Genomic DNA, 26,014 nt, shown 5'->3' on the forward strand with positions numbered 1-26,014 from the left:
TAGTGGAGGGGGTTGCAGTCAGGTGCTGTAGGGGAAACAGTGCTGGAGGGGACTTGCCATACTAAACTGATGCCTATGCTCACATTTGTTGCAAATAGTAATGGAAACCCTCCATGATCACACTTGCACATCGATCATTCAAAAAGATCTACTGTCACCTCTGTTTTTGTTAGTTTTTAAAAACAAATCCACTGAAAATGCATCAGAATTGAGATTTGTTTTTGCTTGACTTCTTAACCATTTTCAGCTTTCAGAGAAATGTCATGAGAGGTGAATGTTGAATAAACCTACATTTCTCTTGTTGCTCGTGGGTAACTGAGTTAGGAACTAGGAAAACTGAGGATAACAGCTTATGAAAAAATACATCCTTGATATGAAAGTAAATGTGTAATGTTTTCACTTACATTGTTTCAAAACCAACAGCATTTCTCACTCTACTGGAATGGACAGAAATTCCAGATATGACCCCAAATTTAAGTTCAGATAGCTGTTTTCATCAACAACTTCCATCAACATTTTCCTGAAAAATGGTGTCATTCAGCATAATTTAGTTATTAAAATTTAACCAAATATTGTGTAACAAAAATACAAGAATCTTATAAATTTTAAACAAAATGAAAAATTTAGAAATTGCACTTACAAAAAAATTAAATTTTTTTCTATTTATTTGTTAAAAATCTAATACTTTTTTATTTTTTATTTCGATCAATCTAATAATTTTTATTCCAAAAATCTAATGAAACTTTTTAGAAATATATGCTAATTTTTTGCCTTTGAAATGTAATTCATATTTCCTTTAAAAATCAAATACAAATTTTTTACTCAAATTATTAAAATTAATAATTTTTCATATTGAAAATCAAATAATTATTTATCTTCTTTTTCGAAAAATTGACATTTAAATTATCAATGTATTCCATTAGAAATAAATTGGTTACATGTTTTAATTCCAAATCTATGTACACAATCATCATAATCTTCTTTGAAACTCATAACTTCAACAAAATGAATCTAATTCTAGTATATAATGTGTAAGTGATAATAAAATTTTTTGTAGATTTATCAAATCACACTTTTGATGTATATTATAAAATATAAAGTATGTTATATTTTTCCAACTCTTCAAAAACTTTAAAGACACACATTTTACAATATTAAACTTTTTACTTTTGGTATATTCTAGAAGAAATTGTTTACATTTATTTCAATAATTTCTTTTGTGGCCATTTTTATAAGAAAAGTTTAAATATTTATGTCCTTGACAAATTGCACATTTTATTGAATTTCCATATTCTTCATCGACTTTTAAATTTACATCATTTCTAATTGATAATAATGTATTCCAATTATCATTACTTGGCATTTGTTTTAACAGTTCTTTGTAAATATGTTTAGAAATATTTTTCCACAGGTACAAAGAACTTAATTTTAAATATACGTTTTCAATGATAGTCATTATTCAAAGTTTACATATTGTTCTGTAACTATGTTTCGTATATTGATTTTTCAGACTAACAATTTGGACAAAGCTTAGATTGGACACAGTCCAAAAAATGCTTTAGCAACTGCTTGAGGCTTCCATATATACAGAATAAGGTTATTAGAAAAATGAAACATAAAAATTTCTAATAATTACTGATGAAAAAATAATCTTTATATTTTTTATTCTACAATCGGTTTTTTTAAATTTCGTAATCATTTAATGTAAGTTTTATCTCCATCCCTTCCTTAACACTTTCTCAACAAGTTATATTTCTGGATAATTAGATTTTAAGGTCTTCTTCATAGTAATTTAGTTTAACTTCTTCCCATTAAAAACTCTTAATTTACAATTGATTGGATAAAAATAAATACTTTCTTAATTTAGAAAATTTTTGATGACCACTTAGCCACATAAATTTTTCAAAAATTTCTTTTCAGTTTGTTACTCTTGATTTATCACCTATTTTACATTTGACTTTAGTATCCTCATAATTTGTTGCATCAGTTGTTTACAATAAATGTTTCTTTTTCATTTTCTTTGCTTACATCTTGTTGATGTTTCATATTATTACATTTGTCAACTGATTTCTTTATTAAATCAGTTACTTTATAATGACATTGTAGAGCAAATTTTTCTCACATTTTTTTTATTTTAGTGTTTTACTAAATCGTTTAACAACAGATGCTTTCATTTCTGTAAAAGTTGAATAAAGATTTTTCCATAATTTCTTGAAGATCTTTCTTACAAAATAATTTTCTACCATCAGTTAGTAAATATCTTGGAAACTTTTTAAATTTTCCAAAATTCTCTGAATTTAAATATTAATATCCTTAATTTATTTTAGAAATTCCTTTTAAGTTTGCAAAATATGTTTCTAATTGATACATTTGCTATAAATATCTAACAAAAAATTTATTCTTAAAGAATTTTTTTCTAACTGGTTTATGTAACTCAATAATTATTACTTCTAGAAAATTGTTTTGTTGTAACCCACTCCCACCAATTGATGTAACAAATTTATTTTTAGTTTCACAGATTGAACAAATTCTGTAACTTTTCTATTGTTATTCTATTTGGATTATGTGTGTAAGTAATTTTTTCATTTTAGACAAAAAATTTAAGTCTCTGAAAGATGATTACTGTTATTCATTGTTAAAACTATAATATTACATAAATGTTTTTAAATAAGATGATTATCAGCTACTATAATAATAATTCTTATTATATGATATATATAAAAAATGTTACCTATTTTAATTATAATTATATCATATAATTATAATTTTTATATAATATTATAATTAATTTACTATTACTTAAGAATATATTTTATCTCCTAAAACAAATCTCTTGTTGTCATATAGACTAAATACTTTTTTACAAACTTCAATTGGTTAAATTAAATATTTCTCAATTTGTATTAAATTCCTATTTCTATACTTAAATAAACAACACCAATAAACCTGTAAACTTGTTTTATTTTCAATAACTCATTTCTATACCCATTTGATTTCTTCCTTCCTAATGAATACTTTTAAAAGCATACATTTTCTAACTTGGGAAAAATTCTTGCTTGGTAATCTGTTTAACCTTTAACCACAGGTGATCATCTTAACCCCAAATCTTTTGACATACAACTTTAAAATTAATAGTTAAATCAAGTTATTAATAGTCAGGTTATTAATAGTTAAGTTAGGTTATGTAAGTGAATCACTCTTCTCATCAATGGTGCTTACATAGTTTCCACGTGTTGCAGAAGGGTTTTAATAAGACAGACTATGTCCAGTGCGATAGTAATTACTGCTATGTCACCCAATAAAGAGCGACCTTCAGATCTGTCTGTAATATAATCTTTGTCATACTGTTTGCTGTTTTGCAATAGAACCATTTACATTTCTTTTGCAAAAATAAAAAGATAATTCAACTTCAATGTCAACAGAATTTTGCAAATTTGTTTATTTTGTTAGTGAAAAATGTTTCGATTATTTGTAAAACACAGTATATATATTGTGAAATAAACAGGCTGTGTATTTGTGGGTCTTCCCTTCCAACTTATATGTAACTCACATAAATTTTTTGGGTGTCTAAATCTACATCAAAAATGGAACCATTTCTTAAAGTGTGTGAATATCAGTCATATTTTTTGAATTAAAATTCATCATTTTCACATTCATCTTATTGCAAACGTTGGCTTGAAGGACAAATATATAAACAATTTGCATCTAAATATATTTAAAAAATTGTTATTGTATTTTTACCAAAATTTTTCATGTATTTATTACTTGCTGTATCGTATCTTTATGTCATTGGGATATACAACCTCTTCTTCCATTTTCAACAATTAAAATCATGTTATCATCATGTAATAATTCAGTCACTTTTACGATCATATCAAAAGATAAACTAGAAGCTGTAAAGTACCTAGATAAAGCTAAATCATATGCCTTTATACATCATTTCCTAAAATTTTCAGAAAGCAGCTGAAAATAAAATAACTGTTTACACATAGATAATGATATTCACGACGTTTTTTGAACATTAACATTTTATCAAACCAATTATGAATGCATTAATCGTTATTTCATATTTCATAACCATTCAATTTATTGTATAATTCCTTATTTTGCTACACACTGTGTATCTTCTAATTTGTTAAAATTGTTTGTGGAAAGAGCCACTTTAGTTTATAGTCATTACTTTTTATGGATAAATTTTTAATTATTTTATTTTGTTATTTTTTACATTTGAAGTAAGTTTCTCAAGGCTTGTAACCGAAAATCTAAATGTTTCAGGATATCTCAATTCCACATTTTCTTTTTATTACCAAAACCAATATTTCTATTTTCAATATTTGGTAGTAATTGTGTTTCTTTTTCATTATAACCAAGTCTCTCTACAGATAAATGAGAAACATTTCTACATTAAGATTTTATTAATGAAGATTTATTTTCTTTGCCATATAATTAATTGTTATTGTTAATGTCAGCAAATTTTTGAAAAAATTTAGTTTTTTAAAAACAGATTTTTAGTATTTTATAATTCAGTTCAATATTTCCTTTTTAAAAAACTCAATTTGAGAACCTTTAATAAATTTATTTTTTTAGTTGGATAATTTTAAAAACTAACTATTTAATTCCAGACGAATTTTTTCATCACATTTACTATACAATTTACATAGCGAGTAATATATATATATATATATATATATATATATAAATTTAAGTTTTGTTTTATAATTTTTAATCAAATTAAAATTTTTAAAAATTGCAACCATTTTTATACAATAAAAATTAAGTAATTGTTGTTTTGATGAATCATTTTCGATTTTAAACTAAGACTAGTCGCCAAAAAATGTTACTTTAACATCTTCTAGAACTGTTTTCACTTCATTACTTTGTCTCAAAGATAGAAAGATATTGGCATAGGTTTTATTGATAGGTTACTATATTATTAAAGTCATTAAATGAAATTTCAGATAAAGGTAATTAAGTAAATCTTCGTAATACTATTCTATACTTTTAGAGACAAAAACAATAATCTTAAGAATAAAATAACATTCACCGAAATTTAGATGAATTTTTTGTTCATTTCCAGTCTTAAAAATAAATTCAATAAATTTTTTATCTATAAAACTTCTTATCTGAGTTATCTATGGAGTTTAAACAGTCTCTACATAAGTTTTTTTCTACTTATTTTCTGTATAGTGTTTACCAAATTTCTGTTTACTAGTAATAATATTGATTTTTTAAAAATAGTTCTATGTATACAATTAGTGATAAGTACGTTCAATTTCTTCCACTTCTGACTAATTGGATTTGAACTTATACTTATGCTCTATTTTTAAATTAACATTATTTATAAATTGATTTTTCAGTGTTTTTACCTGTTTCATTTTTCAATCTCATCAATATTGATTAAAGTCTGTTATACCCTTTGATTCAATTACAGCAAAATTATCTTAAATTTTTTTGTAATGTTACTGTTCTAATTTTGTATCTCCTTTAATTGAACTTACTATTTTTAACTGTATTGCATGCTCTATATTGCTAATTCACATTTATGTATTTTTATATTGATTCTAATTCGAGCATATTGCTCTTTTATTCGAATTTTTTAGCAAAAAGGTCTTTCATTTAATTTAAAATTACCTTTTATTTTATAATTATTTGTTATACATTTTACCATGAATAAACTTAAATGTCTACTAATAAATTAATGAAAATATTGTAGTCTTTACGTATTAAGATTTATTGTTTTTCTCAAATAATTAATACAGTTTCTTGAAATATTATCACCACATGAATGGAAAACAATCTTTAGTATTAGTTGTTTTACAACAACAGAGCCAGTGAGTATGAACAACGTTTGAAATATGTATTTTTACTAGACCATATTCAAAATTTTTCATTGATTAACAATTAATAAATCCTCCTATACAACTTGTAATGTGTGTCTTTGGCAACATTTCTTAAATCAAAATTTCCTGAACCCTAATTATTACTTAGTTTTTTCGTTTTTATATCAGTTTCTCTAATTTCTATTGGTAAATTCTGACTTCTTCAGTTCAACTTTAAAAATATGCATTAATAACTAAAGTAAATTTTGGGGACAATTTTACTTTTAATTATATATCTTGGTTTTCTTCCAGACATTTCTACATTAACATTTAATAATGAAGATTTATTTTCTTTGTCATATAATTAATCGTTATTGTTAATGTTTAATAAACATAAAAATAAACATATTAATATGACTTAAATTCAGATACTGCATTAAATCAAGAGTAGTGTCGATTATTTTGTTTTTCAAATTTAAAAAATAATTTTTTTATTTCAAACAATTCCGTATTTTTAACAGTAATACTTGATGTTTTTCATCGAAAGAGTACACATTGATAGCTTCATTTATTTTAGTCTCAATTTTTAGAATACCATCAGTTTGAATAGGAAATTAATTGATAGGAGCATGCTATTCTTGTATTTTTATAATAATACTAATGCAAGATGAAGACTCTTAAAGGAATGTTAATAGCTGACTGTGTTCGAATAACATTATTTAATGTCAAACTGGAAAGTCAACCTTGAAAGTTAGATTTTTTCTCAAAACATCTTCTCCCCTATTCCCAATTTTATTTGGATATACGCTTTCCTCTCGTAATCCTACAGGTTTAGTTTTGATGCCCATATTCTGTAAATTTGCTATTTGTCTCCATGTTGCATTTACAAATAAATGAAAATTATTTTCAATTAATTTATAGTATTCTGTTAAACTATTTCTTTTACAACACCTACGAAGCTTAAGTACAGGCAACTTCTTTTTAATGTTCTTTCATGAACTCATTCAATTGTTGTACCATTTATGACAAAATAATTATTATTTTTTAACAAAAAAAGTAACAAATATGAAAAAACTTAGCAAATTTGTTAAAAAATTTTGTTTTTTAAAATCAGATTTTTAGTATTTTATAATTCAGTTGAATATTTCCTTCTAAAAAAACTCAAAATGATATCCTTTAATAAATTGGTTGTTTTATTTGGAAAATTTTGAAATCTAACTATTTAATTCCAGATGAATTTTTTCATCACATTTACTATACAATATACAAGGCTAGGAATATATATAAGTTTCGTTCCATAATTTTTAATCATATTAAAATTTCTAAAAAATGCAACCATTTTTATAGAATAAAATTTAAATAATTATAGTTTTGATGAATCAATTTCGATTTTTATCTAAGATTAGTCCGCCAAAAAATGTTACTTTAACATCTGCTAGAACTGTTTTACTTCCTTACTTTGTCTCAGAGATAGAAAGATATTGGCATAGTTTTTATTGATAGGATACTATATTATAAAAGTCACTTAATGAGATTTCAGATGAAGGTAATTATGAAAACCTTCATAACAGTATTCTATACTTTTAGAGACAAAAACAATAATCTTAAGAATAAAATAATATTCACAGAAATTTAGATGATTTTTTTGTTCATTTCCAGTCTAAAAAATAAATTCAATAAAGTGTTTATCTATAAGACTCCTTAACTGAGTTATCTATGGAGTTTAAACAGCCTCTACATAAGTTTTTTCTACTTATTTTCTGTATAGTGTTTACCAAATTTCTTTTTACTAGTAATAATATTGAATTTTTAAACATAGTTCTATGTACACAATTAGTGATAAGTCCGTTCAATTTCTTCCACTTCTAACTAATTGCATTGGACCTTATACTATTGTTCTATTTCTAAATTAACATTATTTATAAAATGATAGAAAACTTTACCCAATTTATTCTGAAATTTTAAATTGACTTTTCAGTTTTTTTACCTGTTTCATTTTTCAGTCTCATTAATATTGATTAAAGTCTGTACTACCCTTTGAATCTATTTCAGCTAAATTATCTTAAAATTTCTTGTAATGTGACTGTTCTAATTTTGTATCTTCTTTACTTGAAATTACCATTTTTAACTGTATTGCATGTTCTATATTTCCAATTCACATTTATTTATTTTTATGTTGATTCTAAATCTAGCATATTGATCATTTATTCGAATTTTTTTAGCAAAAACGTCTTTCATTTTATTTAAAATTACATGTTATTTAACAATTATTTGTTATAAATTTTAACACGAATAATCTTAAATGTCTACAAACAAACTAATGATTATTTTATAGTCTTTACTAATTAAGATTAATTCTTTTTCTGAAATATTTAATACAGTTTCTTGATATATTATCACCATATGAACCGAAAACCATATCTAGTATTAGTTGTTTTACAACAACTGAGCCAGTGAGTATGAACAATATTTGAAATATGTACACTGACTAGACCATATTCAAAATTTTTCATTGATTAAAAATTAATAAAACCGCCTATACAATTTGTAATGTGTACTTTGGCAACATTTTTTAATTCAAAATTTCCTGAACCCTAATTATTACTTAGTTCTTTCGTTTTTAGATCAGTTTGTCTAATTTCCATAGGTAAATTCTGACTCCTTCATTTTTAAATTAATGATGTGTTTGTTTCTTATTATTGTTGTGTTTCCCACTGTACCAGCAAGTGAATCGTCAGCCACTAGATATGTCATTGCAGTAAATATCAATGATAAAATTCCACCCTCTTCTTTCGTTATTTCAGAACCTATTTTTTCTTTTTATAAGATCTGTATTATTTTCTTTCAATGTATAATGGTGCATTATTATTAAATTTACAGCAATTGTTACCTTTCTTGTTTTTGGTATTGTTTTATATTTTTCATATTATTTAAATGCATATTACTTACTTTTAATTTTAAGTGTATTAGACTTAATTGTGTAAAATCGTTCATTTATATAGCTAACATATTATAAAGATATAAAAAATGATGTTAAAATATATGATAAAACGATTATCTTTAAAAAGTGTATAAATCAATTTATTTAAACAGTATAAAGTAATTTTATTTATAAAGTGTGTAAAATACTTTCTTAAAAAATAAAAAACTGTCATCTTCCAAAAATTATTTTTAAAATAATTAGTGTCATAGTATGTTTGAAATAAATCATGTTCTTGCTTATATCAGCATTGATTATTTGAAAAGTTGAAAATAATTATGAATAGGAACAAGTAAGAAAACAATGACTTAAAAATTATTTGAACACCTAATATTAATTCTGGTGATAACAAATCAAAATTGTTTCTTGATGAGATTTGAATTTGTTAATACTATTTTAACGTTGCGTTTGTAAAATATCAGCTAAATTATAATAATATTAACAAATTCAAATGGAATAATTTTAGCCAATAATTAGCAAGTGTTTTGTTTAAATGAAATAGTTCGATTATCAAAGAACAAAAAATCGTCAGTACCATCTTTTATATCCACATATAATTTAACATCACTTCCAGATTCAACTTAAATTCTCTACATTTTTTGAAGTATATTGCCAACAGGCGTTTCTATCGTTTCTCCATCATAATTAATTATTTTGTGACGAATATTTAAAGTCAAAAAACTTGTACATATAATCCATTTTGAGAATTGGTGAATTATCACTTATTTAAATATGGCGACTCATTTGCTAGTGATTACTTAATTATAGTTAAAATAAAGGTGAAAAACATTGGGAAACATAAATAACAATTGGTGATAAGATTTTTAATCTGATGTGCCATAATGTAATTTAAGTAGATGAAAGAATTAACAAGTGTATTTTTCTCAAGGATAGTTAACTGGTTTTGAAATAAATAATTTATAAATTAATTATAATTTTCATAGCAATCGAAATACTTGGAATTTATAAAAAAGTAGAAAATTGAAAATAAATATAACGCAAAAATCGTTACTTTATTGAAAATAAAAAGATGAAATGATACCATTAGATGAATCTGAGAATTTGTTCCTTACATTATACGTTTGATTGTCAAAAACCAAGATGCAGGAAAAGAACTTTTCACTAGAGGAAGATATAAAGGAAAAGATGTTTAAATTTTACTCATTCATTTTCAAAATACCAAAACAATGAGTAAGAGATAATTTAATTTCTTATACACCTTTGAACAGTACAATGATAATTTAAATCCTATATATTATGAATTTGTTGTTGCTGATTTAAAATTTGACAAATTTAAGGAATGTGTAGTAAATGTTGTAATGATTGTAAATTTGTATTTTTACAATTTATATGACATGAAAATGTAACAAATGAAAATACAGCAATAAAATGAAATACTTATTAAAAACGAAAAACTAGATGATAACCATATACATTAAGTGTTAAACGTAAAATTCAAAATAATAATCGATCATGTCTTTTATTATTAATAATTGTTTGAAAAATATGACCAAATGGTTGTTAAGAAAGGTACATCATAGGGCATAATAAATGAAAAATTAAAGGAAGAATTTTAAAATCGAATAAATAACATAGAACCATATATTTAAAATATACATAAGAAGGTCAATTGTGTATTGATGCAACTGAAGATTTAGGATATAAAATTCTAAAAGTCGTTCAAGAAAATATGGAAACTGAAAAACAAATTGTTCTTTATCATCATCAACAACAGCATTTTGAAGAATCTAATGGTTTTCCAACAGTCAATCAATGTGATAGATATTATCCTGTAAGCAAATTAGAAATACATGGTTGGTTTGAATAAATATGGAACTGAGACTCAAGAAAGAAAACCTAAAAACTGGCGAACATGTATCACATATGGAAAAATAATTGTATATGAAAGAATGCTGTAGTGTATTAACTATAGTGAAAACACAATGTTTTAATTATGACCTGTTGGCACATTCAAATTTTTTTGTATATTGCCAGTAAAATATAACAGTGATAAAGTAACATTTGGTGATAATACATATCAATGAACAGTTGGTTTCATATATTGTTTAACTAAACAATAATTAACAATGCATGACATGAGTAAAATTTTTGGAACTACTGATTTATCTAATTATGCATATATATTACGTAATACAGGAGAATTATGAAGCAAAAATAATAGAAACAAAATAAAATCAGGTAATAAACATTATATAAAAGAAATTGTTGGGATTCACTTTCGAAAAATTAGCAGTAAATTTTGTTTGAAGTGCATATAAAGAAAAACTGGTGAAGGGTTAATTAAACAATATGCAGAAAAGCAACTGAATCTCATTGGATGAATGTTTTAGAGATAAAATTAACAATTTAGAAATATTGATAAAGAATAATTATCTGGAATTAACTATTATTATACTAAAAATGTACGAATAACAGATATGTTAACAAATAAATTTAGTGATTTTATTAGTAATAATCCTAACATGAATTCTGTATTTAGATTTTGAATAATTTATCTCACACACTTAGGTAATCGAAATAGTATAGAACAGTATTGGTTAATAATTAAATTAGTAAATTACCTTCCTAAGTGCATGTTTATGGATAAATGATTCTTACCCCAGAAATAAAATCAATAGATGGATTAGCTAGATGTGATAAAGGAAATAATCCATTAGATATAGCCTGTAAAAATGAGATACTGAAGTTCTAGAAGAAAGACATGAAGCAGATAAAGAACATCAATTAATGGCAAAATAAATTACAAGTGCAATGGCAGTTAGAGGAATAATATAGACGAAACTAGTATTAGGAATGGTACATAATTGGGATTATGAATTTTTTAATTGTGTTCAGTAAGACATTTATTTAAATATTTATAATAATTTAAACTTTAACAATTTTAATTATATTCAGTAAGATTCTTTAATCTTTATAACTTAACATAATTGAACACTGTCAGTTTCATTCTTGTCCAGTGAATGAAAAAGCTGAAGACAGTTTATATGGTTCTATGATAAATAAATAAATTAATGTATATATTAGAGTTGGATCGGTGAATTCAAATCATGCTCAATTATATACAAATTTTAAAGTAGTTTAAAGTGATGAATCACATTGCCCTACATATAATGGAAAATATAATAAAAAGTTAACTGCTATTTATATTGTTATATTACTTAATTTTGTAGCTATTAAGTAGCAAATGTTATTTCATGAAGAACAGAACATCATATTATTTCTTTGTCTCTTTCTAATCAAATTTCCATAGAAGGACATATACTTAATAACAATGAAATAGAAAGTAAAGAAAACAAAGTAGTTTACCCACTAGAAATGACTGGCAGTTTCTTATTAAATTATAAAGAAATTATGTGGCAAGATGATATAACTTATTTTTACTATGAATTCTAGTGATGAAGATGCTATTCTAAGTTTGTCTGATAAATACAGAGGTGCTGTAATAAAAGATACATTACCAACCAAAGGAAAAACTGTTACTGGAACTATGAAAAGTAGAGTACTATTGTTAAGCATGATCCTGCATATGAACTGGAATTAGAACAAGAAAGTTTAAAAAAACCTAAAATAACAGTACATTGCTTTGAATTGCAAACTATATAAATAGCTGCTTTTGCTAATAAAATAATTCTGATAAAATATAAGAAATCATTATATGTCTTATTTTATTTTTGTTGTTTAGTCAAATTAACAGAAAAAACAATCAATTGATTATTCCTCAAGATATAGTAATGTAAAATTACAAATATTTATTTAAAAAACGAAGAAATGAAAGGTTTTGTCAAGAAATGTAGTATTTAGATCCGCCAAATAATTCTTTAAAAGCTTGTGACTATTTCATGATATTTAAAAAAAATGACACAATTAAACAGTCATTGATACAAATCATTATAATTTCTTTACAAATTAATCTATTTATGTTACAAATAAGGCTCAAAACAAAATAATTGTAGGAAATCAAGAAAACTATTACATTATGTGCTACTTTCAATGATGACATTTGTAAAGCTACTTGAGCTTATTTAATTTTTTACAGATAAAAATGTTCGACTTTGTTTTTCAAAACAGAATATTAAATGAAAATTTTTATAATATATGTCTGCTGGTTAGTTTATGAAAAATCTTTAAAAATAATATAAGATGAAACAATTATCCTGTAATTATCAAACAAACTTTTTATTTCATTAGGAATAAAAAAATATGATCAATATTTACTTTTATATGATAGCTTACAAATTTTTTTAAATTATAAGAAAGTGACATTTTGTTGTTTCTGTTTCATCTCATATTTCTAAAAAAATTATTATAACTATAGAATTCAAATTCACATATATTATCATCATAGTAGTCTTTAATATAATCAATAACATCATGCATTTCAAATGTTCTGTAACTAAATAAGGCTTAAAATAACAATATCAAAAACGACATATAACTTCTTCTCTTGCATTATATATAGTTGATAAAATATTTTTGTTAAATTTAAAATTATCCCATACGTTAGTTTTTTTATTTGTTGGAATTCATTAGATTTTTTAAAAATGGGGAAATGAACTGAGTGCTCGATTTGGAAAATATGGAAATTTGTAGCAAGATCTTATAGGAGCAAACTGCTGAGGTCATGGGTTCCTAAGCTTATACACTACTTAATCTAACTTAAACTAACTTATACTAAGGACAACACACCCACCCATACCTGAGAGAGGACTCAAACCTCCAAAGACAAACCATGCACACTGTGATATTGCGCCTCAAACTGTGTGGCTACCCTGTGTGGCTCTAGAGAACGTATTACATTTTAAAAATGGAAATTTTAAAAGTTTATTAATATTTTTAACATGTTTGTCCAAAACAAAAATTTATTAGATTTCTTAAAATGAAACATAAAAGGCATACTATATTTTAAAAAATGAATAAGAATAAATTCATTAGATTTATAAAAGTAAAGATTAAAAATTTCTTACATTTATAATATGAAAAATAATAAGGCATTAGATTTTTAAAAATTAAAAAAGGAAATTTAAAATGTTTGTATATGCACCGGTGGTCTTGCAGTAGCATATTTGATTAGTAATGAAAACGTCTTCTGTCCTCTGTTCGAAATATGCCACAGCTTGAATTTTGATTAATAATCAGCATAAGAAGTCACTATAGTTCTGCCAACGGCCTAGTCAAAGAGGCGGAGGAGTGGACAGAGGTTCAGGGTATTCACTTGTCCTATGGGTGGAAAACTGCCCCTAAAAGTAGAAGAATCAGGAATGATCAACAGCATGAGACTGCAGAAGGCACTGGAAACCAGTGTATTAAACACACACAACATGTCTCCACCGGACATCTGGCCTGCAATTCAAAAAGTGTCATTGGCAACAGATTCTGGAATAGTCGCCCATTCGGATCTTCAGGAGGGAACTGCCAAGGGGACGGTGACTCTGAGAAAAAGATCGAATAATCAACATAAGGATAACGTTCTACAAGTCATGGTGTGCATTGTCGCAAGCTTAAACGTGGTAGGGGACCTAGTAATTCTGAATGGATAATGCAAAGGTTCAATCTACTAGCTATATTAGGAGTCCATGAAGTGTAATGGAAATATTTTATTTTATTTAATCATATGGCTAGGGCTCCCCGTCGGGCAGACCTTCCGCCGGGTGCTGGTCTTTCAATATGACGCCACTTTGGCGACCTGCAGTCAGTGAGGATGATGATGAGGACAACACAACATCGAGTCCCTGGGAGGACTCAGCCAGGAATGGAACGCAGGCCCAGAGGACTGACAATCCATCATGCCGAGTATTCAGCTGCCGGGGTGAACAATGGAAAGATGAGTATAGGGTAATATCAACAGCAGGTAAAAATGGTACAATAGGAGTAGGATTCATTATGAATGGGAAGGTAGGCCAGGGAGTGCGTTATGGTAAAAAGTTTAGTGATAGGGTTGTTCTTAGAATCGACAGCAAACCACCATCGACAACGACTGTACAGGTTTAAATGATAAGGTCGCAAGCTGAAGATGAAGAGATAGAGAAAGTGTATGAGGATATTGAATGGGTAATACAGTACGCAAAGGGAGACGAAAATTTAATAGTCATGGGGCACTGGGATCCAGTTATTTGAACAGGAATAAGAGAGAAAGTTACAGGAGAATATGGGCTTGGGACAAGGAATGAGAGGGGAGAAAGACTAATTGAGTACTGATAAAAATTTCAGCTAATAATAGCGAATAGTTTGTTTTAGAACATAAGAGGGGGAGGTTGCTTGGATAAAGCCAGGTGATACAGGAAGATTTCAGCTAGATTACATCATGGTCAGACAGAGATTCAGAAATTGGATGCTGGATTGTAAGGCATACCCAGGACCAGTATAGACTCAGATCACAATACAGACATGATGAAGAGTAGTCTGAAGTTGAAGACATAAGTCAGGAAGAATCAACAGGCAAAGAAATGGGATACGGAAGTTCTAAAGAATGACTAGAAAAGCTTCACGAGCTCTTCACTTCAGTTGATCGATGAAAGGAGGAAGAACAAAAATGTTCCCGCAAACTCAGTAATACAGAAAGACAGGTCACTGAGGAATGAAATAAATAGGAAGTGCAGTGTAGCTAAGACTAAATGGCAGCATGAAAAATGTGAAGAAATCAAAGAAGAAAGTCAAAACAACCTTTGGTGGCATTAAAAGCAAAAGTGGCAACGTTAAGAATACAACAGGAATTCCATGTTGAAATGCAGAGGAGAGAGCGGATAGGTGGAAGGAGTACATTGAAAGCCTCTATGAGGGGGAAGATTTGTCTGATGTGATAGAAAAAGAATCAGGAGTCGATTTAGAAGAAATAGGGGATCCAGTATTAGAATCGGAATTTTAAAGAGCTTCGGAAGACTTAAGATCAAATAAGGCAGGAGAGATAGATACCATTCCATCAGAATTTCTAAAATCATTGGATCAAGTGGCAACAAAACGACTATTCGCATTGGTGTGTAGAATGTATGAGTTTGGCGACATACCATCTGACTTTCAAAAAAATATCATCCACACAATTCCGAAGACAGCAAGAGCTGACAAGTGCGAGAACTAAGGCACAATCGGCTTAACAGCTCATGCATCCAAATTGCTGACAAGAATAACATACAGAAGAGTTGAAAAGAAAATTGACAATGTGCTGGATGTAAATCAGTTTAAACTGTTCAATCTGTACATTGCAGAAGCAATGATGGAAATAAAATAAAGGCTTAGGACTGGAATTAAAATTCAAGATGACAGGATAGCAATGATTCGATTCTCTGATGACATTGGTAACCTGAGTGAAAGTGAAGAAGAATTACATGGTCCACTGACAGGAATGAACAATCTAAAAGTTGAAGAAATACGAAAGTAATGAGAAGTACCAGAAATGCATCATGATTGATAGTCAAGAAGTAGATGAAGTTACGGAATTCTGCTACCTAGGACGCAACATAATCAATGATGGATAGAGCAAACAGGACATCAAACGCAGACTATCAATATCAAAAAGGGCATTCCTGGCCAAGAGAGTTTTACTCGTATCAAATACAGGCATTAATTTGTGAAAGACATTTCTGAGAATGTACGTCTGGAGTACAGCATTATATGGTAGTGATGCAGGACTGTGGGAAAACCGGAACAGAAGAGAATCGAAGCATTTGAGATGCGGTTCTGCAGACGAATGTCGTAAGTTAGGTGGACTGATAAGGTAAGAAATGAGCAGGTTCTGCGCAGAATCGGAGAGGAAGGGTGTATGTGGAAAACACTGATAAGGAGAAGTGGCAGGATGATAGAACATCTGTTAAGATATCGGGGAATGCCTTCGATGGTACATGAGGGGGCTGTAGAGGGCGAAAACTATAGTGGATGATGGAGATTGGAATACACCCAGCAAATAATTGAAGACGTATGTTGCAAGTGCTACTCCGAGATGAAGACAGGAGAGAAATTCCTGGTGGGGCGCATCCAACCAGTCACAAGACTGATGACCGCTTTTTGTAGAAAGAGTTCGGCAACTGTAGATGAAAATTTCCGTTTGCCCCAAAATTTGGGCCTGTCGTCAATTTGCATCTACTCCCCAGTTGTCGATGGCCGTCAAAAACTACAATCTTTCATCGATAAGTTCTGTAGTTAGAGGAACAACATGGTAGCTGATAAAATTTCGCATAATATTCATAAGGCAAAATACTCTCCTCATTGCGTGCTATCATTTGCCAAAATCTCATTTCAATATCTCAAACCATTTCTGAAATATGGAGAATGTTGTGGATATTTCACCTGGCTTTATTGCTGGCGTACGCGATCGCAAATGAGTGTGCTCCATCAGATCAGTTTTGTCAAGACTGGTGACACATAGAGACCTCCAGCCAAGTCTAAAGAAAAATTCAATATGTTAGCTAAATTTTGTACGCAACTAAATATTATGTAATTTGCAACAAACGCAAACAAACGTTTTCGAATATTGGCAGTGTCTTACGTAAATATAAATATCACAGCAACTTTAACCATCAAAGAATTGATGGGCACATCATCATGAAGCTGAAATACAAAGCTATAAGTAACACAAAAACAAAATATTTTTACCAGATGGTTTCCGTAAAATCGGTTGAGAAAACTGCATGTCGTGCGCGTCGATTGTGTCGCCGACCGGCCGAAAGTGGCGGTCAACGTCGGCTTCCCCTTCCGTGCAAACGAATGATATCGCCCAGCGCTTTGGACGAAAACTGACCACTGCACACGAAACCTGCACCGACTGCAGCTACTGGCGCTAACGCTTTGGAAAAGTAATGGCTGCTGACCAAACTATCGGCTATATGAATAAATTCTGTTGTGTACCCAACGGCATGTCACGCCAACGTACTGTTAGCTGCGTCGCTATTACAATGACAACGGCGAATGCCATTTGCCGTTGTCATCGTAGCACTTACACAGGAATATCCACAGTTGTGCTGTACGCAGAATGAACACTTGTCTGAAGCGACAACGCGGTGTCACTGCTGTGTCCAGTGATGTTGCGAGCACTGCCTGTCATAACACCTGTTTCTGCTGAAACGTCAAGGGCAGCCGCAACCATAGGCGACATGCCAAACGTTGCACCGTCCGTGTGTTTAGTGATCTCGCTGTACACAAACCCGTTTCTTCACTCAACGTACGTGACATGGGTACGATCTTGCACGGAGGAGTGAACAATATTTCCGGCCTCTCAGGCGATAGACGCATGGGACCGCCCAGATCCTGCATGACGTTACCGCGATAAACCGCTGTCTCTATACGCAACAACTCTGCCTCTGTGGAATTCTGTCACGTGCTGTTAAACGCCTCTCCTTCTTAGACACCCGCTAAGCAAGGCATAACATTGTGTTCTCTTACTCAACCGGTATTCAAAAGGCATTTCTGAAAGATAAATCTGCTGCGTATCCTTTCCTTTCATGCGGAATGTAGACGGCTTAGTCCTACTTGCTTTGTGAGGGTGCGCTGAGATGTTGATCGTTTGTAGAACGCTTCGCGGTGGTTAAGGCATTCGGTTTTAATAGCTCCATATTTCGGTTTTAGTAGCCACCATCACATGTTGGCATGAACGGTACGGGCTGGTCATACTTGCGCCTGATTGTTTCTTGCTTTGTTTCGTGGAGCCCTGGCTCACTTCAATGTGAGTGACAACAGAATTAATTTCATTATCTTCGTAACGCCTTTTTCGTTAATACACTCATAAATTAAGGATAATGCTGATACATGGTGAAACAACGCTCCGGTGGGCGGTTTGTGGGTTTAAACCACCTCAGGGTATCACCATGCGGTGCATTTGACCTGTGGTCGTAGCATGGTGGCGCTGGCAGCAGTCCACATATGCAGAAGTGTGTTACTGTATGTCAGAGTACGGTGCAGCGAGTAAGTGTGCAGACGTTTTCAGACGTGCTAACAATGACTGTGTGTTGAAAATGTATGAATGGTGCACATACACCCCTACATGTCTTTGACAGAGGAACTGTAACAGGTCAGGTGTTTCGGGACGTCATTTTGCACCAGTATGTCCACCTTTTCAGGGATGCAGTGCGTCTAACCTTCCTCCTGATGGATGATAACCCACGGCCCCACTGAGACGCCATCCTGGAGGAGTACATTGAAGCAGAAGATATCAGGCAAATGAAGTGCCCTGCCTGTTCTCCAGACCTAAACCCCATCGAGCACGTCTGGGATGCTCTCGGTCGACGTATCGCTGCACGTCTTCAAACCCCTTGGACACTTCAGCTTCTCCGACGGGCTCTGGTGCAAGAATGGGATGCTATACCCCAGCGGCTTGTGTACTCGTGCATGGTGATCATATCCCATATTGATGATGGGTTACATGTGCAGGAAACAGTGGCGTTTTGTAGCTCATGTGTTTCCCACCTTCCTTTTGATGGATGATAATGCACGGCCCCACTGAGATGCCATCCTGGAGGAGTACATTGAAGCAGAAGATATCAGGCGAATGAAGTGCCCTGCCTGTTCTCCAGACCTAAACCCCATCGAGCACTTCTGGGATACTCTCGGTCGACGTATCGCTGCACGTCCTCAAACCCCTTGGACACTTCAGCTTCTCCGACGGGCTCTGGTGGAAGAATGGGAGGCTATACCCCAGCAGCTGCTCGACCAACTGATCCAGAATATGCCAACCCGTTGTGCGGCCATTGTACGCGTGCATGGTGATCATATCCCATATTGATGTAGGGGTTACATGTGCAGGAAACAGTGGCGTTTCGTAGCTCATGTGTTTAGGGACTATTTTTTCAACTTATCACCAATACCGTGGACTTACAGGTCTGTGTCGTGGATGTTCCCTAAGTGGCTATGCTATTAGTGCCAGTTTTGTGTAGTGCCAAGTTGTGTGGCACCACATTCTGCAATTATCCTTAATTTATGAGCATGAGTGCAGTATCTACAAGTTCCAACAGAACACAAATTCGTGAGCGTCGACGTGTGTAGCTACTCTACTAAATAATTTCAGAAATCTTACATTTTTTTTGTTCCTATCATGAAAAAAATTTACACTTTAGCGATAAAAAAAAACGGATGTATAAACCGTGACAAACTTCCTAGAATTAATTCCAAATCACCTTGTAACGTCTCTTAGCAAAACACATATTACGTGTGGTAAAAAAAAGGAGAAAAGAATAATTGAACTAGATGATTGTAATTGCGTGGACAACGATTGTGAGAACTTTATGTAATAAAGAGAAAGCATTATGTGTCATGTTTTGTTCTTGTCTAGAATTATGTACTGATTTTTTAAAATAATATCTGTGTCGGCGAGTACTGAAACCGCCACAGACGATACTTATTAAATATCAAACAAAGATGAGAATAGGTGACTTGTATAGATAGTAAAAAACAAACATTAATTTCTCTGTCGTCTTCTTGGAGTTACGTGAGTAGGAAGAGCTTGTGGCGTTATATTGAACGCTTGCGTAGCATTCGTTTGTCAAGATTGTGAGAGGGACGCTACTAGACATAGATTTGGAAAGGTGTGTAATAACTTAATCTGTTTAAATGTTTTGAAGACAGTTACTTAGTGAAAACTTGCATTATGATTTGTAATAAGCTTGCCTGGTATTTTATCCCATCCCTTTAAGACATTTTCGGTTATTTAAATATTATTCGTGGTGCAGAGCTGCGCTACGAACGAACGAGCCGCTGCCGCGGCGCATTTCAAACTGCATTAAATGAAACCAATCATACCTCAAAGAAGCGGGCAGGTAATAGTGAACTAAAATTATTTCTTTCAGCTTCCGGAGTTGCAGAGCAGAGCAGCAGATTTTATGATGTGTTTAACAAGTTGACGCGGGCTGCTGATAATATATTATTAACAGTGCAAAAAAATAGTTTACCTTCATAACATAAAAGAAGTCCTGCTGTGCGTAGATCTGGTCTGGCAAACCTTATAGTGAAAATACCTTTTTCTATGACAATAGTCTCATGTTCTCGTGTTAGTCGTGGTACTTATTGCTGTCTTGCTGTTAACAAAAATCCACTGCAGAATTTTGATGTTGAACAATCATTGCGTACTGTAACATCAGTATTGATAACGAAACAATTTTCATTAACCTTTTCAATAACTGTAAAGTAAGGAAGATATGTTGAACTTTATGGCGAGTTACAGTAACGAAAAATTGTTCCTTTAATAGAGAGCCAGATCTAGAATAATAAGAAGGCAATATATTTTGTTTTGTTGAAAATTAATGATCCAAAGAAAGTCACAGCACAACATCACTAAAAGGTATTTCGGGGCTCTTTTCTTAGCAACATATTTTATGTCATATATTAGTTGTTACGCGAGTAATAGTAAAACAAGCAAATAGTAAAGAGCCAGCGAAACTGTCGCCCAAAAGCGTGGGACAGAGTTTGCAGTGGCCACGAAAATAAGTTTTATGTGTTTTCTTTCATTGTCTATTGTTATATATATATATATATATATATATATATATATATATATATATATATATATATATATAGTGATAAATATGCGAGTCAGAGCAAAAGACCCTGATAGTACTGAGAAACTGTAACAACTACATAATCCGGGGGCAGCCGAACCCCGAAAAGAGATAAACTGAAGGTAAGACTACAGTGTAGTTGTCCTGTTCGTAGAAGCTTAACTCCAGTGAAGTGATCTCATATCCCTAGTGGTGTGCGTAGTTTGGCGTTAGTATTTATGTGAGGGCAAAGTTGAGTGTAGATAGTAATTTTTAGTGTGCAGTGTATTCTAGATAAATTACCATATTTTATGTGCAAGTGGCAAAACTGTCTGATCCTGTGATCGAGTAGGTAATTTATGAATATGGTTAAATTGCGTAGTCAACGTCCGAGCAATATGGATACTGAGGGACAGGCATTAGTTAGTGCTGGAAATGTAGAAACGGGTGCTTTAAGCACTACAAGTACTCTCGTTGAGGATATACCACGCGAAAATTTGGGAGCGGGAGCACCAGTGCTCAAGCAGATGTAGATAAAGAAATTGTACCACCCCCAGAAAATCAGGAACCAGAGAGTGGTAATCTGCCTGGTGGGTATTCACTTCAGGCAATATTAGAGCGCGTGATGGATTACCAGTCAAAATTTGCGCAACAACAAGCTGAAAAGGACGAAAAACCTGAAAGCTTTCTCGCACAGCAAGCTAAGCGAGATCGCCAGCAAGCTGAGCGGGATCGCCAGCGTGCTGACCGTGACCAGTAACTTATGCAATCGTTAGAAATTATGAAAAAAAGAGATTGCCTGTATGAAGCAGAATCATGAATCGATACCTAAGGTCGTGCAGGAGTTGACTGTACAGGTCAACAAACCTGCAAATAGCAAACACTAACATTGTAGACGAGTTAGGTGTCTTGGCCAACCGATTAGAAAAGCTAGAAATAGATTCCACACAGATTGTAGAGCAGAAGTGGAACGAACAAGCGACTAAAATTGAAACCGAATTCAACTCATGGCTAGAAGCGAAGGAGAGCGAGATCGACAAAAATATTAATTCTAAGGTACAAGCAGCCATGACAGATAAAGATTCCGAATCGTTCAGTGCCGCAGTAAATAGTCAAGTACAGAACGTCGTGCAAACAATCAAACAAATACTCAATGAGGATATTCCGCAGTGGTAAGTGAATATTACCAAACGGATATCCGACTTGGAAAAGGGTTTAGCACAGAGCAGCAAACATCTCGAACATGAAACTATGCCGCCAACAGCCAATGTTTTTGGCAACGCACAAACTTACGCGCGACGTAACAATGGTTAATCTTTAGGCGATAATGCGAAGAGCTGTAGCTTTGGTTCGGAGCACACAGCCTATGTCCCAGGAGCAAGCCAGTATAGTCCAAAACTATTGGTTGAAGAAAGTTTGATCAAAAATAGGCAGTTTCAAACGTTTACTACTGAACGGAAGTCCGTACACCCAGTAGTATTCATAAAAAGCTTTAAAAATATCTTGCCTAGTGTGTGGAACGCAGCACAGAAAATTCAATGCGTAATGTCATACATTCAGGGTGATGTAGCGTTGTGGGCTACGGAAGTATCAGACAGCTGCATGATGTATGAACAGTTCGAAAGGGCGTTTTTGTCGAAATACTGGTCGGCTTGTATACAAGAGCGGCTAAGAAAAGAAGTATACAATCCCGAACCGTACTCACCCCCTCTTGGGAATCTGAGACGGTATTTCGAGAAGTATATAAACAAGACGCGTTACTGGGATGAACCTATCTCACCAAGAGACATAATAAGACTCCTAAAATCACATTTCCCCTTTCATATTAAAGAGAAACTAATACACGTACCAGAGAACGACATGGAACATTTCCTGTCTGTTATAGATTCAATAGACTTAATCCAGGAAGACGCAAAAGCAGCGTGTGATCACTCACGGAACAATGGATCACGGAGTAAACATGACAGGAATAATAGTGCACAAAACCACAACCATGGAAATAGTGGGGGCGGTAACAAGCGGCAAGAGCACTCGCAAAATGGTAATAATGGTAGAAGTCAGAACGGTTATGGGCAGCCGTCCCATAATAAAAAACGTCGATTTGACGACCGGTAAGATTCCGGACCGCCCGGGAACAACCGCTGGAAAAATGCGCGAGGTCCGTGGCATAGCAATTACTGCGACAGTAATCGCAGTTGAAATCAGAATCAGCGACCAAGTCCAGAACGGCAATGTAATGACCGGTACGATAACAACAGACCACCACTGCAAAACGCGGCTATTGCGCAGTCGTGGCGGCCTACAAATCAAAACGTACACATAGTAGAAGTTGCGGACAATAGCCGTCCAAGTACCTCGCAAGCAAGCCATCCAACAAACTTGAATCGGCCACGACGTGCCCTCCGTCGCTGCCCGAGGGGTAGAGTGAGAGCAACACTAATGACAATAAAATGCCTGGAATACATATGCTGCGATACAACGACGGTATCAGTATGGATAAAGATCTACTGACCGAACCCCAAGAATGTAATAAAGGTAGCAACGAAAATGTACAAGCCATAATAGAAGCGAAAATCAATGATGTTGCGGTGAATATAATCATCGACACAGGTGCCTCAGTGAGTGTAATGAGTACATAATTGTTTAAAGCGCTGGGGAAGGGACGTAGCATACCGACTTTCCCGGTTAATAATTGCAAGGTGTCTGGAGCTATAAGTGCACAGAGCCAATTAGTTAAGTACCAGGTGCAGGTGGAGATTTGTAAGGAGGGCGAAGCCATAGTGAGCTCGTTCCTCATTGTTAAAGGGTTAAAGGTGGCCTGCATTCTGGGAGTAGATTTTCTCCGTGAGAGGGACGCAGTGATCGACCTCTCCTAGGGAAAACTAAGCATAGTTAATAAAGGTAGAAGGATTGAGTTGTCTATGATGAAATCGAAGGAGGTACTTGTGCCATGTTGCAACCGAATTAATATCAAATGTAGGAGCCCCTGGGTATTACACCTAGATGGTTATTCACATGTGACAGACCTCTATTATCCTAGTATGGAAGATAGAAATTTTGAAACAACTGTTGATGCATTTCAAACCAAAGTACAGGAATCTGAAAGTTTAAGCAACGTACAAAAGCAACAGTTAACGCAGCTGCTATCGGAATATACCATAGCATTTACCGATCGACCAGGAAGAATCAAGGGGTACCACTATCACATAGAGATGATGCCCCACAAAACGTACTGTCGCGCATCTTACTCCATCCCTTGGTCGAGGAGGGAAGTAGTGGCTAAAGAGATTCGAAAGATTTTGGAGTGGGATCGTTAAATTATTTATTCAGTGATTTGTCAGATGTAAATAGTAGCAGTAAGAATATTTCTGTTGTGTTTTAGAGTATAGGTTGAGATAGAATTCGTGTGTATTAAAAATTTTGAGAAAGCAAAACATTTAATAGATAAGCATAGCATGAAAGTAGAATCAATAGATTGAGCAATAGCATGCAAACTGAAGATTTTGTTTACAGACAATTAGTGTCATTAAAATACTATATGCTCATCAAGCAATGAACAGTCTTTTTGTTGACAAAGTAATGAATAATTTCTTGAATCATTTTTCATTTGTAGTAAGTAAGTACAATTAATGATGAGATTTCATATAGTAATGTAACAGGTGTAATTGTGTTAGAATTATGGAACCCTGAGAGAGAGTCTCTACTGGACAACAAATGACTTTATAGTATAAAACAATTATGTGATGTAACGTTACTGCCAATAGTGAACTGAGAACGACACTGGAGCAGAATTCAATCGTTTTGTGTAACCTACGCTTTGTATGTATCGATGCTTCAATTGAAGCCTGTGTGCTTGGTACACGTCCTTGAATATTAATTACGCGGTACGTGAATCAAGTCAATCTATGTGGAGACTACACTGTAGTCCTGTAGGACAGATCATTTTTAAAAAAATACTAATACTATGTGAAGTATTTATTGAGCAATATGCCCAAGTCCATCTGTCATGCACATGGTAAAATCTGTTTGCTAGATGAGTGATAACCAGGCAAGCAACACCGAAAAAGGAGAAGAAAACTGTGTACCAAAAATCACACACTTTTAAATAATTAAAAAAAGCCATATATGCCTAGTAACAATAATAAATGTGTGTAATGACATGGTAAACACAATGGACTGAATATAGATGATAGATGATATAGATGAAGAACAGTTGATATGCATTAAAAATAAACTGTGTGCATAAACAATCTAGGAAAGGACGGAATATTGTGTGTAGCAGGGACAGAAGATGACTGTTGTATCTGCACCAATATATACGTCGGAATAAGTCAAGTGTTGATGACTATCTGTCATAGTGCAGTGTTCAACGAACAATGAATTTACTGTGTGTAAAAACGGTAGTTAGTGATCCGTTCGGAGCCGATTCAAACAAACATCGCTCAAAGGAAACATTTAGTTTGTGTGAACCGAAACATTTTCGCGTGTTGAGAGACGCACTGGCAGCGTATCGATCCTGAGAACAAACGAAAGTGTGTAGTACAACGTGCGTGTGTCACAATGAGATTCAGTTCTGAAGCCACAAGAAACCTGTTATCACGCCAAAATAGGGTGACCAAACGTCCCGGAAAACCGGTATTGTCCCGGTTTTCATTCCTGTGTTCTGGTAATTTGTGTCGGGACGCTCAAAAGTCCCGGAATTCAGTTTTTAAATACCTTTCGTGAAAGTTTCTCAATTTTTT

This window comes from Schistocerca gregaria, chromosome 5 (genome assembly GCF_023897955.1).
Source record: "Schistocerca gregaria isolate iqSchGreg1 chromosome 5, iqSchGreg1.2, whole genome shotgun sequence".
NCBI lineage: Eukaryota > Metazoa > Arthropoda > Insecta > Orthoptera > Acrididae > Schistocerca > Schistocerca gregaria.